We start from the raw sequence: 17,363 nt of genomic DNA on the forward strand, positions 1-17,363 counted from the left end.
ATTGCTGGTTCCCCAGTCCGTATCAGCGACCCTATTACAGAGGTCCCCCTCGGCACAGAGATGGGGCGCCCACGGGCCAAAGAAGTCAGCGACACGTCGCAACGTGGTGCCACATTGGGGGCGATACGGAGGTCTCCTGGGAAACCCAGCTCCGCCCGCAGAGGGGTAACCTACCGGTGTCGGCGCCTTTTTCCGGCCGTACGATGGACGACATGCGCAGTGCGGACCTCATCCCCGAAGAAGCAAACGCGAGGTGGTGGGCGACTCGTGTGTGATATCGGACAACACACACAACCGCATTACACAGCACCAAGAGCAGCTGCGGCTGCAAAATACCTTTCGGGGCATTGGAACCGGGAGCACCGAGCAGCGCCAGACAACGTATGTTGGTACAGCTCTCCACGGCTCTCCACCAGGGCCAGAAGGCGCCACATGGCCCTCCCGCCCGGGACACCTCGGCCGACGGCAACCTCATCGACATTAATGATGTCGGTGGTGTGTGTTTTTTCTTTCTTCCGTTTTTCATTGTTCGGCCCCCCGGTTGCCCCAGTGTTTTTAGTCTTCGTCATTTTTCTCCTTTTTTTCTTCAAACCCCCGGCAGCGGTTTGGTGTTGTGAGGGGAGGAATCTGGGCCGCGTAATCTCGAGCGACCACGCCTGGCGTGACCGAGCCGGCGACGACCTTTTACGCATGTCACGCCATATATATATATATATATATATATATATATATATATATATATATATATATATATATATATATATATAAAGAGAGGACACTCGACGCCATTTGCGGCCCAGCTCGAGGTTCCATGGCTCCGCCAGACGGCGTTGTACCTACAAAAAGACGTTTTAGTTTCAGAGCTTCAGGACTGTATGTATTTAAAAATAGACTGTAGACAGGTCGAAATAATGAAATATTCATTACTTGGCTACTAAAAGTAAGGCAAGAATAAGTGCGAATTGTATTTATTGTCACGGCTAGCTGGCATGCTCCGCAACCTCCCGATGCAAAGGGTTCTGCTTTATCTATAACCCCATATGACCATACGAAAACTTTTTGCGTCCCTGTCGTGCCCTATAAACGAGGTGCGAAAGTCGGTTGATGACGAGCAACGTCGTTCTGTATTGCTTCAGGTACTGCCTTCGCTTTTTTAAACAATGTCGGTAACTGCTTCGCGCAAGTGCCTGTGTATCGTACTACTATACGCTTGCGAAAAACCGAAACCGAAAGTAACATTGGGGCCTCCGAGATTTGGTATTTTGAAGCGCCTCGTTCTGAGGCTGGCACGCTTTTCCGACTCCGCTGCGCGCCGCTGTGCGCACAGCGGGCCGCTGGGGCCCTATGGGAATGTTCTCTCTTTGTATACATCTTACTCTATGAACATGACCTTTACCCGAGATTAGATAAGTGGGCAGCAATCGGCACCGGGGGCTTTTACTGCTTTCACTTGGTCGGGCGTTGTGTCGAGCTGTGTGGCGGTGTGTTTCGGTCGGCGTCAAGGGTGCGTCTATTTCCCGCCGGAGGAACAGCCTACGTGAGTGAATTCGCCTGCGGGCCGTCTATTTTCTCATCCCTCGGCTCGCGCGCGCTTTAACGTGCCGCTGTGTATCTGCCAGTGGCACGTTTCTTTTTATTGTCGTAAACACCGATACTTTGTTGACTCGCGGGTGCAACGTCTGCCGTACCCATAGAACCCTCTTTTGTATATATCCTTTGATTATACTCTTGGCCAGTTGATTTCTTCTGTTTCCTAACCTAATTAAAGCGCTTTTGTTCCTGAGGCAGCATTCTTTTGTGGTCATTACCCGCTCGGTTGGCGGCTCCCGAGCCCCCTGAGAGAAGGCGGAGGCCTTCAATATATTGTTACGATGAAATAGCAAAGGGGTGTTTATTTACAGTGATATGGCAGTGGGATAAGGTGAAGCCTACTAGCCCCAGGCACCAACGCTTCTTCTTCTTCTTCTGCCTCACCATCACCATCCCTCATCGTCGTCATTAGCGTGACATTTCCCCCCTACTCAGACGAAGCCCTCTGGGCGTGTTCGTGAGTCGTGCGAGGCTGACACGGCTTCAAGCGGGCAACATGACACAGTTCGGTTTTGGCAGACCGGCGACCCGATGCTGTCAGGTGGGCTATCCCATAAGTTAAATCACTAAGGCGTTTGATAACCACATATGGGCCGTCATAATGGGCCAAGAGTTTTTGATGTAGGCCACGGCGCCGAATTGGACGCCATAGCCAGACTAAATCACCTACAGAGTACGTGACCCGCCGGTGACTGGAATCGTATCGCACTTTGGAACGTTCTTGTGAAGCACCAGACCGTAATCGGGCGATTCTCCGAGCTTCTTCGGCGAGACAGAGGGTCTCAGCCAGGCAGGGGTCTTCACGGCTTGTGAAGGGCAGGATAGTATCCAGAGAGTAGCGTGGTGGTCTGGCGTAAAGCAGAAAAAATGGACTGTATCCAGTCGTCTCATGCGTGGCGGTATTAAACGCATACGTGATGAAGGGCAGTATGGTGTCCCAGTTCTTACGCCCTGCGTCCACATACATGGCTAGCATGTTGATAAGCGTTCTGTTGACGCGCTCAGTCAAGCCATTTGTCTGGGGATGGTATGGCGTCGAGTGTCGGAAAGTTACGGCGCATAAACGCATGAGCTCTTCAACAACATCAGCAGTGAATTGTCGGCCCCGGTCAGTGATGACAATTCGTGGCGGCCCGTGTCGTAAGATGACTGAGTGCAGCAAGAAAAGCGACACCTGATGCGCCGTAGCAGATGGAAGAGCGGCGGTTTCACAGTAACGTGTGAGATAGTCCACGCAGATTACAATCCAGCGATTTCCATCCACGGACTTCGGAAACGGACCTACGAGGTCAATGCCTACTTGATCAAACGGTGCTGTCGGGGTCTTCACAGGGTGCAGCAAGCCAGACGGAGTTGCAGTTGGACGTTTGTGGCGTTGACATTGCTTGCAACTGGCAACGTATTGTTCAACCGTCGAGCGCATTCTGGGCCAGTAAAATCTTTCTTGAGCACGGTGGAGTGTTCTAACCGATCCCAAATGCCCAGAAGTTGGATTATCATGCATAACACGCAATACGTCCGTGCACAACGTCTTGGGAACTACGAGTAGGTATCGCTGGCCGACAGGCGAATAACTCTTTTTCCATAGGAGGCCATCATGCACACAAAAACGGCTTGTAGGTACGTTGGCTTGGGCAAAGAGAGGCTGCAGACTGGTATCATTTTGCTGTTCCGTTTTGAAAACATTCGTGTCGGGGAACGCTGGCTCGAGGGTCGATATATAATTGTCGAAATCGTCGCTTTCAGGTCCAGTCGTGGCCATTGGCATCCTAGAAAGACAATCTGCGTCTGCATGACGCCTCCCGCTTTTGTAAACCACGGCAAAGTCATATTCCTGTAACCGGAGGGCCCAGCGTGCGAGGCGACCACATGGGTCTCGAAGGTTCCGCAACCAACAGAGTGAATGATGGTCAGTTACGATAGTAAACGAACGTCCGTACAAATATGAACGAAAACGCTGCACAGCGAAAACTACAGCTAGGCATTCCTGTTCGGTGACTGTGTAGTTTCGCTCCGGCTTGCTCAGGGTACGACTTGCGTACGCGATAACATGCTCTCGTTCATTGTGCCGTTGGACAAGGACTGCACCAAGACCGATTCCACTAGCGTCCGTGTGTACTACTGTCATTGCAGTGGGATCGAAGTGACGTAAGATGGGTTTCGATATTAAAAGAAACTTCAGTTGACGGAATGACGCGTCGCAGTCTGGTGTCCAGTTAAAAGTAGAGTTTTTGTGTGGAGAAGGCACGTCAATGGGTAAGCAACGTCAGCAAAGCGATGTATAAAGCGTCTAAAATACGAGCACAACCCTAGAAAACTGCGCAACTCCTTCACTGTCTGCGGGGGTTTAAAAGACTCAACAGCGGCAGTTTTCTGGGGATCCGGCATTACACCATCACCATTGACAAGGTGTCCTAGCACCAGCGCTTGGCGCTCTCCAAAGCGGCACTTTTTGGAGTTCAGAATTAGGGCGGCGTTGTGCAGGCAATTCAAGACACGTACTAGACGGTCATTGTGTTCTTGGAAGGATTTCCCAAATATCACGACATCGTCCAGATAGCAAAGACAAATGTCCCATTTTAAGCCGCGCAAAACTGTGTCCATAAAGCGTTCGAATGTAGCTGGCGCATTACACAGCCCGAATGGCATAACATTAAACTCATAAAGGCCATCTGGCGTTACGAAGGCTGTTTTTTTCTTATCTGCAGGGTCCATTGGAATTTGCCAGTAGCCAGATCTGAGATCAAGACAAGAAAAATAGGACGCACCAGAGAGGCAGTCGAGGGCATCGTCTATGCGAGGAAGAGGATAGACGTCCTTTTTCGTAACAGAATTTAAACGCCGATAATCGACGCAGAATCGCCACGAACCGTCTTTCTTGCGTACAAGAATAACAGGGGCAGCCCAGGGGCTAGATGACTCCTGTATCACCTTTTTTTGTAGTATGTCCTCCACTTGCTCATGAATGACTTTGCGCTCAGATGGGGACACGCGATATGGCTTTTGACGAATGGGACGAGCCGAACCAGTGTCGATGCTATGATGGGTCCGATGTGCAGGGCGAGAGGTTGGTCCATCTGTTTCAGAAAAGTCAAACATAGGCGAAAAAGGTAGAAGAATATCCACAAGAGTACGGCGTTGAGGTGAGCTGAGATCGGCGCTGATCATGCGGGAGATTGAAGTTTCATCAGCAGGCAAAGGTACGATGGCACTCGTAGCATCTGTGACCAAAGCAGCGACGTGGGGCGCATCGGGTCCACAAGAGGCAAGCTTCAATCCCGTTGGTAAAACTGCGGGCTCGGACGATGGGTTGATGGTCCATAACGAGGCACTACCATGATGCACGGATATCATACAGTGAGGGATAATTACATTTTTCTTCAGGCATGCTGAGTGAACTGGGTGCACCATGGCCTGGAATGAAACCTTCTCAAGAAGTGGAACGGACACGGGGACGAACATGGCAGACAAGGGTGGAACTACTGTGTCTTCGGTAATACTAAAAACTGTTTCTTCATCACGGCCACTTTCAAAAAGTGTCGGCAGATGCGAGCCATCAAAATGAACCTCTTGACTTCGGCAGTCCACGGTAGCGCCACAAAACTTCAAGAAGTCCATTCCTAAAATGATGTCATGCGTAGAGTGGGGTAAGACTACGAATTCGGCTTGAAAAATTGCACCACCCACAGACACTTGCGCACTACACACACCCAGTGGCCGCAACGCCTCTCCACTCACACCACAAAACGTTGAAGCACGGTCATATTCAAACATCACTTTGCGTCCCAACAAGCGCCTAAACTGATTACTCATCACAGACACAGTCGCACCCGTATCCACCAAAGCTAATGTATACACACCATCAATAAACACACGAATTTTGTTTTTGAGCATTATAGTTGGAGGGATGTTGGCACACAGCACATTTCCAGCGGCCTCACCCCCATTGGTCGCGCTGGTTAGTTTTCCTGCTGATGATGCTGAGGCGACATGGGGCGCCGTCGTGGTGATGGAGAACGACGCGCACGGAAGGCGGGTGGTGGAGTAACACTTCTATCAGATGCAGGGGAGTGGTCGCGGATATTCTGGTTATGGATGTTGCGGTAATACCCACGCTGAGTATTTGATTGTTGAAAAACGGGATTGTATTGACGATTGTTGGGTACTGTTGGAAGCGCCGGACGGTTATAGCGAGGTGGGAACCTACTGCGGCAGTATCTGGCGATGTGACCTTCGACGCCGCAGCGGTAGCATATCGGCGGAGAAGGTAGAAAATGCTGTTGCGAATAAGAGCAAGGAACAGCTGGGTGCGTCGTAGGTCTGTCTGAATGCTCATACTGCTCAGGAATCCTGGTAGATCGAATGGAAGATCTAAGGGCACTTGAGGCGACGTCATACCTTGGGGCGTCAGGCACCGACGCATTCCGGTTGGCGAAATGCATGGGAGGATAGTCAATGGAAGCTGCAACTTCAGGAGCTTGTGGGAAAGGCTGAACGGTAATCGCTTGTGGTGGTGAAGCCGGCCGTCTAGATACCCTCTGGACAGAGACCTCAGCAGATTCGTGCAGGGGAAGTGGGTTGAGCCGCAGGAGTTCTTCCCGCACGATTTGTCGGATCGTCGACGGAAGATCTAGTTGGGCGTGGTCATCAAGGCTGGCCACGGTAGGCACGTTGGCCAGCCGCCCAAATTTTGGCACAATACGACGCGTTCTCAGAGCTTGAAAAGCGCGGATGTGTTTAATGACATCGGAGACGGTTTCAAGGCTGTCTTTGGCGATTAAAAAGTTGTATACGTCAGCCGCGATACCCTTCAAAATGTGGCCGACTCTATCTTCTTCGGGCATGTTGGAATTGACACATCTGCACAATCGGAGGATCTCTTCTGTATAAGTGGTACAAGTTTCATCCGGCAACTGAGCTCTTTGGGCAAGGGTCTGCTCAGCCCGTTTTTTGCTCGGTACAGAGTCACCAAAACGCTGTTTGATCTCGGTGGCAAACCGTTCCCAAGTTGTCAAATTGTCCTCGTTATTCTCGAACCATGTCATCGCCGTGTGAGTTAGAAAGAAGACGACATTTGTGAGCATGGTGATAGGGTCCCACCGGTTGTACCGACTAACTCGTTCATAATGAAGTAGCCACTTCTCAACGTCCTCACCTTCCTCTCCTGCAAAAGGTCGTGGTTCCCGGTACGGCTGGCAGGGAATAGAGCTGGAGGGGGCAGGCCTGTCACCAGCCTGGCTTGCAGCGTCGCGGCCGGCGCGGTTAGAATCGCTGTGGTCCATGATGTTTGGAAGCGGTGGCAGTCCAGCAAGGCGGCGACTACGTCGAAACTCCAGTGGTTCTTGCTGCGCCGTACTTGGGGATCGAACGGAGCACCTTCCACCAAGTTGTTACGATGAAATAGCAAAGGGGTGTTTATTTACAGTGATATGGCAGTGGGATAAGGTGAAGCCTACTAGCCCCAGGCACCAACGCTTCTTCTTCTTCTTCTGCCTCACCATCACCATCCCTCATCGTCGTCATTAGCGTGACAATATATATATATATATATATATATATATATATATATATATATATATATATATATATATATATATATAATCATCATCAGCCTGACTATACCAACTGCAGAGCGAAAGCCTCTCCCATATTCTTCCAATTTCCTGGTCCCGCGATGGCTGCATCCACTTGAACTCATACGCCCACCAAACTTTCTGCCACCCCCTTCTACGCTTTCCTTCCATTGGAATCCAGTTTGTTATTCTAAGCGACCATCGGTTATCCTCTCTTTGCACTACATGCTCTACTGATGCCCATTTCTTCTTCTTGATTTCCACTAGAATATCAGTAACTTGAGTAATTTCTCACCCTCTCTGCACGCTTCCTATCTCGTAACGTTACCCCTATCATTTTTGGTTTCATAGCCCGCTGCATTGTCCACAACTTAAGTAGAATCCTTCTTGTTAGCCTCCACGTTTCAGCTCCGTAGATGGGTACAGGTAAGACGCAACTGTTGTATACTTTCCTCTTAAGCGATACCGGTGAGCTGCTAGTCATAATCTGCTAGTGCTTGCCAAATGCGCTCCATCCTAATCTTATTCTCCTTGTTATTTCCCTTTCATCATCAGGATCTGTGGTTACTACCTGTCCTAAGTATACATATTCGCTGACTGCTCCCAGTGCTTCGCTGCCTAAAGTGATCTGATATTTTTTTTTTTTTTTTTTTGTTCTTTTTAATGTTCTTTTTTGTAATTTTGTATAAGCTGCTTTTGCCCGCGCAATAATCTGTATTGCAAGTCATTTCCTTATGTTTTCTTGTCACTCACATTCTTGTTTACCTTGATTTGTAGTGCCGACTGTACTTACTCACTCCTGCTTGGACTGCCAAGAGGCAGTTGGCAGTATCAAATAAATAAATAAATAAAATAAATAAATATTTCTTTCCGAGTTTGTTCAACATTACCTTAGTCTTTTGCACATCCATTTTCAATATATATATATATATATATATATATATATATATATATATATATATATATATATATATGTAAGGAGCCCTGCCTTTCTTGAGAAAGGCAGGGCTTCTGCCGAAACGTCGACTCCAAATAAAATTGGAAACAGTATGAAGCAATTTTCAACTTGTATGTAACCTCTAGCAACCAAGTACGTCTATTTACTTATGCTATATATATATATATATATATATATATATATATATATATATATATAATATATATATATAATATATATATGACGGGGGTTTATTAGAGGTACTGGGACTCAATCTAGAAGCACAGCAGGAACAGTAACCCCGTACAAGCAGGTCCAGCGCACTCACCAATAGCGCTGTCACTGGAGACAGCGCACGGAATATTCTTCTTCACCTTTGCACGTACATCTTCAACTTTACAATATATATTATCGTGTTCTCTGAAATACCAGCAGGGTTTCCTTCTTACTGTAATATGCGTTGTGGGGCTAGTTGGTTCATACTCAGATAGGTTTTATGCGCACAAAAAGACGACACAAAAGACAAGGGAGACAGGACGGAGCGCAACTTTCAACTGTTTTATTCCGGAAATGTACACGACATTTATACCAAAAAAAATATCATTGCATAATCATCAGTGCCACGTGCGAGCCCAGGAAAAGCACAAAGGAGGGCACAGGTCACTCACCTCTTATCTAATTTATCTAAAAAGACAAATTCTTTATCATACATTGTCACAGATGGTGCGCTTATACATGAATTTCCGCTCTTTCTAATATAGTAGGCCTCAGCCAATTCTCCCGCAAGCGTGTCAGTGCTCCTGCACAAGATGCCGGTGCCTTGTAGCGTTGCATCACACAGTTTTTCTGCTTTCTGTTTTTGGTCATTATCTTTTCCACACTCACTGATGTGCGCCGGCAGGTGCGAACCGGTACCGTTCCTCAAAGACAAATTCTGCTCCCTTAACCGGTCATTAACACATCGGCCCGACTGCCCAATGTACACCTTCCCACACTTCAACGGAATCCTGTACACCACCCCTTTTTCACACTTCACAAACTTATTAACATGTTTGATTTTGCAGTCTGAGTTACGGCTATCATCTTGCGAAACCAGACGACACAAAGAAGAGAGTTTCCTTGGGGCCGAAAAAACCACGGGTACCTTAAACTTGTTAGCCACGCGTTCGAGGCTATGAGTCACTTTATGCTGATATGGAATGACTACCGGTTTCATTTTTCTTTGTGCAACTGCAATCGTTGTCTGGTTCTTATTTCTTTCTTGTTTAATCTTCTTCAGAAGAGCTTCAGCCACTGAACTCACTATTATCTGGGGAAAGCCTGCCTGTCTCAGCTTCGCGATCTGATCGTGGAAGCTTTCCTGCGCCATGTGACAACAGGACTTCCTTAGGGATGACTCAAGGCACATCAAAGCGATAGCACGTTTAATCGTTTTTGATTGCTTAGAATCAAAAGGCAACAGTTTCTTTTGTGCACGTGGTTGGTACTTCCAGCAAAAGCATCCGTCCTTAAGGGTTATATTCAAGTCTAAAAATTGCAAACGGCTGTCATTGGCGAGTTCACAAGTAAAATTCAATCCTTTGGAGAGTCGTCTAAAATTAGAAAGAACGTCCTCCACGATTTGTGGATAGGTTAAAGGTGAGTGTTTCTTCAAAACAATGAAAAAATCGTCTACATACCTAAAAATCTTTAGAGTGCTACCGTTTTCAAGCGCCTCGGCCAATGATCTGTCCACACCTGCAAAGCACAGGTGCCACGCACGACCCGATACAGATCCCATTTCTTTGTACATAATCATACCCTTTAAAAGAAACAGTGGTGGAACTAAGGTAATACTCCAGGAGTACAAGGAAGTTGTCAACCGACATACCAGCGCTGTTCTGAAAAGACACCACTCCGTTCATTTCTATGCACAACCTGACGGCATCCAACAGCTCGCTCTGCGCAATAGAATAGAACAGGTCAACAACATCTATAGAAAAGATGTGTCCTGCAGAGTTTGTTTCGTGCAAAAATTCAACAACCTCAAGACTATTCTTAATGGCAAACGGATCATCTACTACCAGTCTGTTAAGTTCCTTCAGCAGGAACCGGCTAAGTAGGTTCTGCCAGGCACCCCTTTCGCTAACTATGCACCTAAGCGGAACACTTTCTTTGTGGGTTTTGGCAGTGAAAAAAACTTGCAAGCTAATGCATTTGGTATTCTGAATACTACTGGCTAACTTCTGTAGACCAAGGTTCTCGCATAACACAATGGCTCGGCTTTTTACCTTTGCTGGTTTTAGTTCTGTCTTCTCAAAATTCCTGTGGATGGCCTCCGAGGCTTTCTTGTTGTACGTTCCCGACGGCATGGCGACAAAGCCCTCTTCCTTATCCGCCAGAACGAGTAGCAGGTCGTTGTCCTTAAAGAAGCGCACAATTTTTCTTGTTGGCGCCTTGACGCGGGGCCCCCTAGAAGGCACGGTCCTGATGAGAGAGTCGACTCCCTCCAGAAGACACCTTTCCTTGTCCTCCGGGTCGGCCTTGTGGGAAATTCTTCTCGTCAGTGCCAGGAGCTCATGGCCTTTAACTTCCGGCTCAAAGCTGTACTTTGGTCCTTTCCTGAGGACGCTAGCGATGTCCTCCGGAATGTGGATGTCGTCAAGAACCTGAAGAACAGAACTGTCATCTTTGCTTTCTTTACTTCCCTTGGTTATCACTGCGAGAGTTTGTCTCCACAAAAATTCCGCCGACTGCGCGGCTAGCTTCATCAGAGATTCAAGCTTACTGGCGGCGATATGCTCGGTGTCTCGGCAAAAGCAAAGTAAACGAAGCCAATCCTTGAGCAGACGAATTTGTCTCCATAGCTCAGACGTCAAGATCCGGCACACTCTCTTCACATGGCCGAGGGAAGGTTTGGTAAGGCCAAACAAACCTGAGATGTCAGAAGGCACCAGTCCCTTTCTTATGCAGAATCCGAGTAACCTCGCATGGCACGTAGTCAAGGAAATATAAGCAACAAGGCTCGAATCTTGGGGAAGATGTGGCGAAACACTCAAAAAAGGGCCCACTGTCGAAGAAAGGTATTCCAGTAATATGCGTTGTGGGGCTAGTTGGTTCATACTCAGATAGGTTTTATGCGCACAAAAATACGACACAAAAGACAAGGGAGACAGGACGGAGCGCAACTTTCAACTGTTTTATTTCGGAAATGTACACGACATTTATACCAAAAAAATTATCATTGCATAATCATCAGTGCCACGTGCGAGCCGAGGAAAAGCACAAAGGAGGGCAGAGGTCACTCACCTCTTATCTAATTTATCTAAAAATACAAATTCTTTATCATACATTGTCACAGATGGTGCGCTTATACATGAACTTCCGCTTTTTCTAATATGGTAGGCCTCAGCCAATTCTCGCGCAAGCGTGTCAGTGCTCCTGCACAAGATGCCGGTGCCTTGTAGCGTTGCATCACACAGTTTTTCTGCTTTCTGTTTTTGGTCATTATCTTTTCCACACTCACTGATGTGCGCCGGCAGGTGCATACCGGTACCGTTGCTCAAAGACAAATTGTGCTCCCTTAACAGGTCATTAACACATCGGCCCGACTGCCCAATGTACACCTTCCCACACTTCAACGGAATCCTGTACACCACCCCTTTTTCACACTTCACAAACTTATTAATATGTTTGATTTTGCAGTCTGAGTTACGGCTATCATCTTGCGAAACCAGACGACACAAAGAAGAGAGTTTCCTTGGGGCCGAAAAAACCACGGGTACCTTAAAGTTGTTAGCCACGCGTTAATAGCCACTTCACAAACATGTTAATGTTTGTTAATATGCATAACATGTTAATATGCATAAAACGTATCTGAGTTCCTTCTTACTGCTTACACAAAATAAATTCGACATCTCGCAGCACTCCTGCCGTGATCTGTGTGCAGCCGAGGATATTGCCAAAAGAAAGCATCATGCCAAGATCTCAGGTATCAGAGGGTCCATGGTCCAAATCATGTTGGCATCTCATATTTGAAAACAGGGACAGCGCAAGGCTACTCGTGTACGTCCGGTGTGCCGTCGACAAACCGACGACGCCGGGTATGCTGCCGCGACGGAAGCCTTTCTTCACAGCCGCCCTATTTATTTATTTATTGTACCCTCAGGGCGAAGCATTAATAAGGGGAGTGTGTAACAGATAAAATATTGACAATACAGAGCAAGAAGAGAATAAGCGACCAAAACATGCATAACAATTGGAATAAGTAATATAACAGACACTAAAAAATATATTGGACCATATAAACTGTAACATCAGACCGAAACAATGCAGCTTGAGAAATTGTGGCAATTGAAGAACGAAGGTTGTTCTAGTCATATGACGTGCGAGGAATAAAAGAATCCCAAAAAGTTTTAGTTTTTGCATGTAGAAATGCTGTGCTCGGTGCGGCGTGAAATATATGAAGGGGAAAAGTACCTCGTTGCGAATGGACTCATGACGAAACATTTTGTGAAAGAGACACAGGCGTGCAATGTTTTGTCGTGATGCAAGTGAAGTTAGACCTAATGTATTCGTCATGGCAGTTACACCTGATGTGCGCTGAAAGTCAGAGAGAATAAAGCGCGCTGAATTATTTTATGTCATTTCTGTAGGTCAATCAAACTATTTACACCAGGATTCCAGATTGATGAAGCATATTCTAGCTGTGAACATACGAGAGTAGCGAATAGTAAACGCTTGATTTCATTTATTTCCCCTTAAGGGCCCGAAGGCATTACATAAGGGGGGGGGGGGGGGGGGGGGCAGCATACAGATTTCGACATATGAACATTATAAAAAGAGAGGTAATGCAAAATACAGAGCAAACAAATACAACTACAAGAAAAACAGAACAAGCAAGCGAAAACAGTAAGAAAAAATATATATTGTTACGAAGAAGTTCGGCAGTGGCGCGAGAGCAGCTCTTGCGCTAACCAATCATTAAATCATCCTTCACCCTATCGCCACGTTGTGCTGTCCTCTTCGTTTGTCCCCACGTAACATTTTGGTTGAAGGTACGTCATCCCCATCCTCACCTTGGATCATCGACGCCATCTGTAAGCCGGGACCATCGACTGAGGGCCCAGCGACATCGCCGAGCAGCTTCGCCCCAGCCCTTCTAGCCCAGACCCGACCAACTGGCACCCGCCAGCCCCCAGCCCGGACCTGAAGACAAGGAGAACAGACAGACCAACCAGACCTCGAACGTGTTAAAACACGTTCTGACAGACGAGCGAGATGGACAGTTGGAAAGCCTGCCACCAACAACTTCGAAATTTGTTCTGAAAATGCATCTTCAACACGGTGATAGCAAGAGGAAGAGCAAAACGGGGCAGGTTGATGTTGGTGTGGCGACGCGGTGAAAGAAGGTGGCTGCCATACCTTACCTCCATGGCGTTTCGCACCGACTCAAGAAACTGGCGGCAAGGTACGACGTTGACGTTGTATTTACAGCGAGAAACAAGATAGGAGGCTTGTGCGCCAGAGTTAGAAAGGGGCTCGACAGTGTGGATCGTGATAGTTTTCGTTGTGCAGTGTCACGTAAGAAAAAGTTCACCACCTGCAGAAAGAATCTGGTTTATCACATTCCGCTCAATTGTGGCGTGTGCTACTACGGGCAGACAGGCAGATGTCTGAATGTGCGCCTGACGGAGCACTCTAATTCTCTTGGAGGGAAGGCGAGTTCTAATCTGGCGCTACATGTGCAATCCCGAGAGTGTAAATCGGAGCATGACCCGTCCCTTTGTGCGCCTGATTTCAATAATACGGGTGTAGTTTACAGCAATTGTAATCAATTCTGTAGAGAGTTGGTTGAAGCATATAACATTGCTAATGCCGAGGACAAGTGTGTGGCTAATGCGTCGGTTAGCCTTCATTGTAAGGAATTTGATCTATTAGAAAAGTTGTTAGTTAGGCCTTAACTTCGAATTGGCTTTGAGTTTTCTTTTTCATCTTCTTCCCAATTTCCTGCCATTCCACCGGTTGGGTTTTGCGCGTGATTTTCGGAAGGAGTCTTCGTTGTTTTCTTCTGTTCAATAAACTCAGTTGCTAGTCCAGCCTTGTCATGTCCTCTTCTTTCCTGTGTCCCGTCATTGGGCTGGTTAAATATGAACCCTTACCAACTTGCCCAGTCGTCAACCTTGTGATCAGATATACCAGACCCAACAGTCGCTGCAAAATTTTCAATTGAGCGGCTAACAAAGACTAGATCCAGTACAGATCTAAAGGAGTCAGTTATACGAGTAGGCTCGTTGACTAACTGTATCATGTTTTTAGCAAGCATTATGTCAAACATATACTTGGAATGACTGTTCAGAATGCTGTCAAGGAAAGGTTTGTTCCAAAGAGCGCCAGACAAGTTGAAATCCCCTGTCAATATTTTGTCGTGAGTAATAGTACCCATATGTTCACACAAATTCAGAAATTGGGGGTGAGAATCGGGTCCTCTGTATACACCAGATAATAAAATGCTCTGCCCACAAAAACTGACGATTGTCACCTTTAGTGGGCCATGATATCAATTGTTGAAGGCAAATATCCAGCACTAGTTCGATGAATTGTCTGGATTCGGCTGATGCTCCTTTTGAGACAGACAGAAGAGAAAAGTTGATATTAGGTTAATTAAAGTCGCCGAATAAAAAAATGGGTATGCGGGGAAATGTTGTTTCAATGTTGGTTAGCGCTTGGTGTAAGAACTCAGTAAAGTACGCGCATTTCTCTGGTGGCCGATAACATACGCCAAATATCGCCTTGGGAGGCGTGGAGCCCACACGTACCCATGTAAGCTCTATGTTATCATCATAACGTATGAGTGAGGATGGCAAGCAGGTTTTCACTGCCACGAAAATTCCTCCTCCCCTCCGATGTTGCCTGTCGCGTCGGTACAGAGTGTAATCCGTGTTACAGGAAAGGACTTCGTTGTCTCTAATGTTATCGTTTAGCCATGTCACAGTTAGCAGTATGATGTCAGCGTCGATGTCTTCGATGAGGCTGAGAAGTTGTTCACGTTTTGGCATGATACTTCGAATATTAGCGAACCCGATGTTAAGCTTTGTGCACGATTGAGGCCGGTGGCGAGAAGAAACTATGGGATGCCGAGTGGCGTGTCATTTGTTGCTTCGTGAAGGGGTATCGTTGGCTGGCATGCTTGTGGGTGCGTTTTGAGCATTCTGAATGCTTTCGATGACAGTGCTAGTAGCAGAGTTATATACGTAACATTTGTCGCCAACGTGAAGCTTGTCGAATCGTAGTTTGAACGGACATTTCTGCGGTCGGATAAACTGCAATAATTTTGATCGTGCGATCCTTGTGGCAGAAGCGAAATCTTCTCTAATAGCGTAGTCGGTGCCCTTCAGTTTTTTTCCATATGCCAGGATGCTCTCCTTGGTTTTTAAATGGGTGAACTTAAATATATAGAATCGGACGACACTTGATTCCGCGAATTTGCCTATGCGATGTGCACGTTCAATTTTGCTAAGATGAAGATGGAGTTCCAGCTTGTCAGCACAGAGGGTCAGCACTTTTTGCTCGGAGTCTTTCCATGACTCGTCTTTCGTGTCATTTATACCATGAAAAATAAGATGATTCCTACGTAGCCTCTCCTTTGTATCACTGCTTGCAGCTTTGAGGACGGCAATATCTTTCTTAGTCTGAGTGGTAACGCTTGGTTCAGAGCTGAATTGCGGGAATTGCTGGGTCGACTCTAATGCTACAAAGCGGATGGTAATAAAATTTAGCATTTCGTCGTGAGAGGACTGTCCAGTTTGAAAGGGACACGAAAGAGAAAACTGAAGTAGGCTTGCATCGATAAAATGCCAATTCCTGATTACAAAACGTTCACTCTTACTGAAAACAGAGCTGTTATAAGGTAGTAAAGAGGAAGAACAGAAATACAGGTATCGCCGCCACAGCCGAAACTCTAAACTGTAAATCACGTGACGCGCTAGGGATCCCGGAGGCTGACAAATGCGAATTCCGTTGCCCGTTTGAATGTGGTCGTAGGCTTTGTCTCGAATATGATAACACGCTTTTATCATACGTAAACGACGGCGAAAAGAGAACGTAAACATCACAAGGAAAATACAAAAATATACTTGGAGGCGCAAAGGCGCCCACTTCAGTTTCGGTTATGTTCCTGCTCAGGCACTTCGTGCGTGCTCGGATAGTTTCAAGTTTGGACCTGCAGCACCTGTATTAAGAGCTTGGAGCAGCAGATGCGCCTGGATTGTTCACATTTGAGCATTCAGAAGCGCGAGCGAGCGAAATCCGCTGCCGCCGGCATGCTCCTTCGTTCACATTTCTGAGGCAGCATATCGCCGCCGTCGCCGCTTCGATTGCAAGCTCCCGTTAACCCTTACCTGACCGCTCGACTGCAGCTACATACGCCACGAAAAGCATACATACGCTAAGTGCCGAAGGAAAGACGCATTATCATTCAATTGTTCACTAAATCATGGCACATCTGTCCCACATACTGTGGCAACAAGAGCTTCAACGTGCTATTTGGAGGCATCGTAAACAAAAGGGGCAAACTTGCCGCTCATACCAAGGAGAGCGTCGATCTTATTCCAAATGTCATTGTTTCCCTATTGCATCCTTGCCTACTGCGCTGGTCACCCGGCGAAAAAAGGGCCTCGGATAAAAAGTAAAAACTAAAAATAACGAGGCACCACAAATACATCAAAAAGATAAAAAACAAACATTTTAGAAAAGAAAGCGCCATCTGGATTCGAACTCACCACTGCTTGCTCTGTAACGTTCGGCGCTAACCACTCGACTACGCCGAGCTTTTTTTTTCCTTTATTGCCTGACGTTTGCAAGACAACACAAACACACACAACACATTAATATAATAAGCGTGCCAAGGGCTGGCTTCGTCGTTCTAAAATTCCTTTAGATCCATCAAAGGTTCTACCTTTGGCAACCACTCAGGATTATCATCGACAAACTTCACAATCTCGATAAACCAATGGAGAGCCTCGCGGAAAAAAAATTCGTGCAGGACGCGCATCAGGCTCACAGTGACATCCTGCCATGCGTGAACGCCATATACTGTGGAGGCCCATTAGCATGATTAAATCATATGAAACCCCCTCCTTATTTTGCGCGGGTAAGTACCGTATTCCGTAAGGATTAATAGGTAAATCTTTCTTTATGGTTCTTCGAAGTACCTCCCAAAAATAAACCCCTTCCCAACAGTGAGAAAATACATGATTTATCGTTTCTGGCTGTTTAAAAATTAA

At 46.8% G+C, this 17,363-nt stretch overlaps 1 protein-coding gene across 1 annotated transcript in view; it reads left to right on the top strand.

Annotated features, from left to right (window-relative positions):
• Nucleotides 1-1,476: 1,476 nt before the first annotated feature.
• Nucleotides 1,477-17,363, top strand: part of LOC146172046 (uncharacterized) — a 277,444-nt gene continuing 261,557 nt past the window's right edge. Inside the window, exon 1 of the mRNA XM_084586121.1 lies at nt 1,477-1,537. The gene's annotated coding sequence lies outside the window, so the exon portion shown is untranslated. The remainder of the gene's footprint in view (nt 1,538-17,363) is intronic.

This window comes from Amblyomma maculatum, unplaced genomic scaffold (assembly GCF_055883805.1).
Source record: "Amblyomma maculatum isolate TAMU_Amacu unplaced genomic scaffold, ASM5588380v1 scaffold_15, whole genome shotgun sequence".
In the NCBI taxonomy this organism is placed as follows: domain Eukaryota; kingdom Metazoa; phylum Arthropoda; class Arachnida; order Ixodida; family Ixodidae; genus Amblyomma; species Amblyomma maculatum.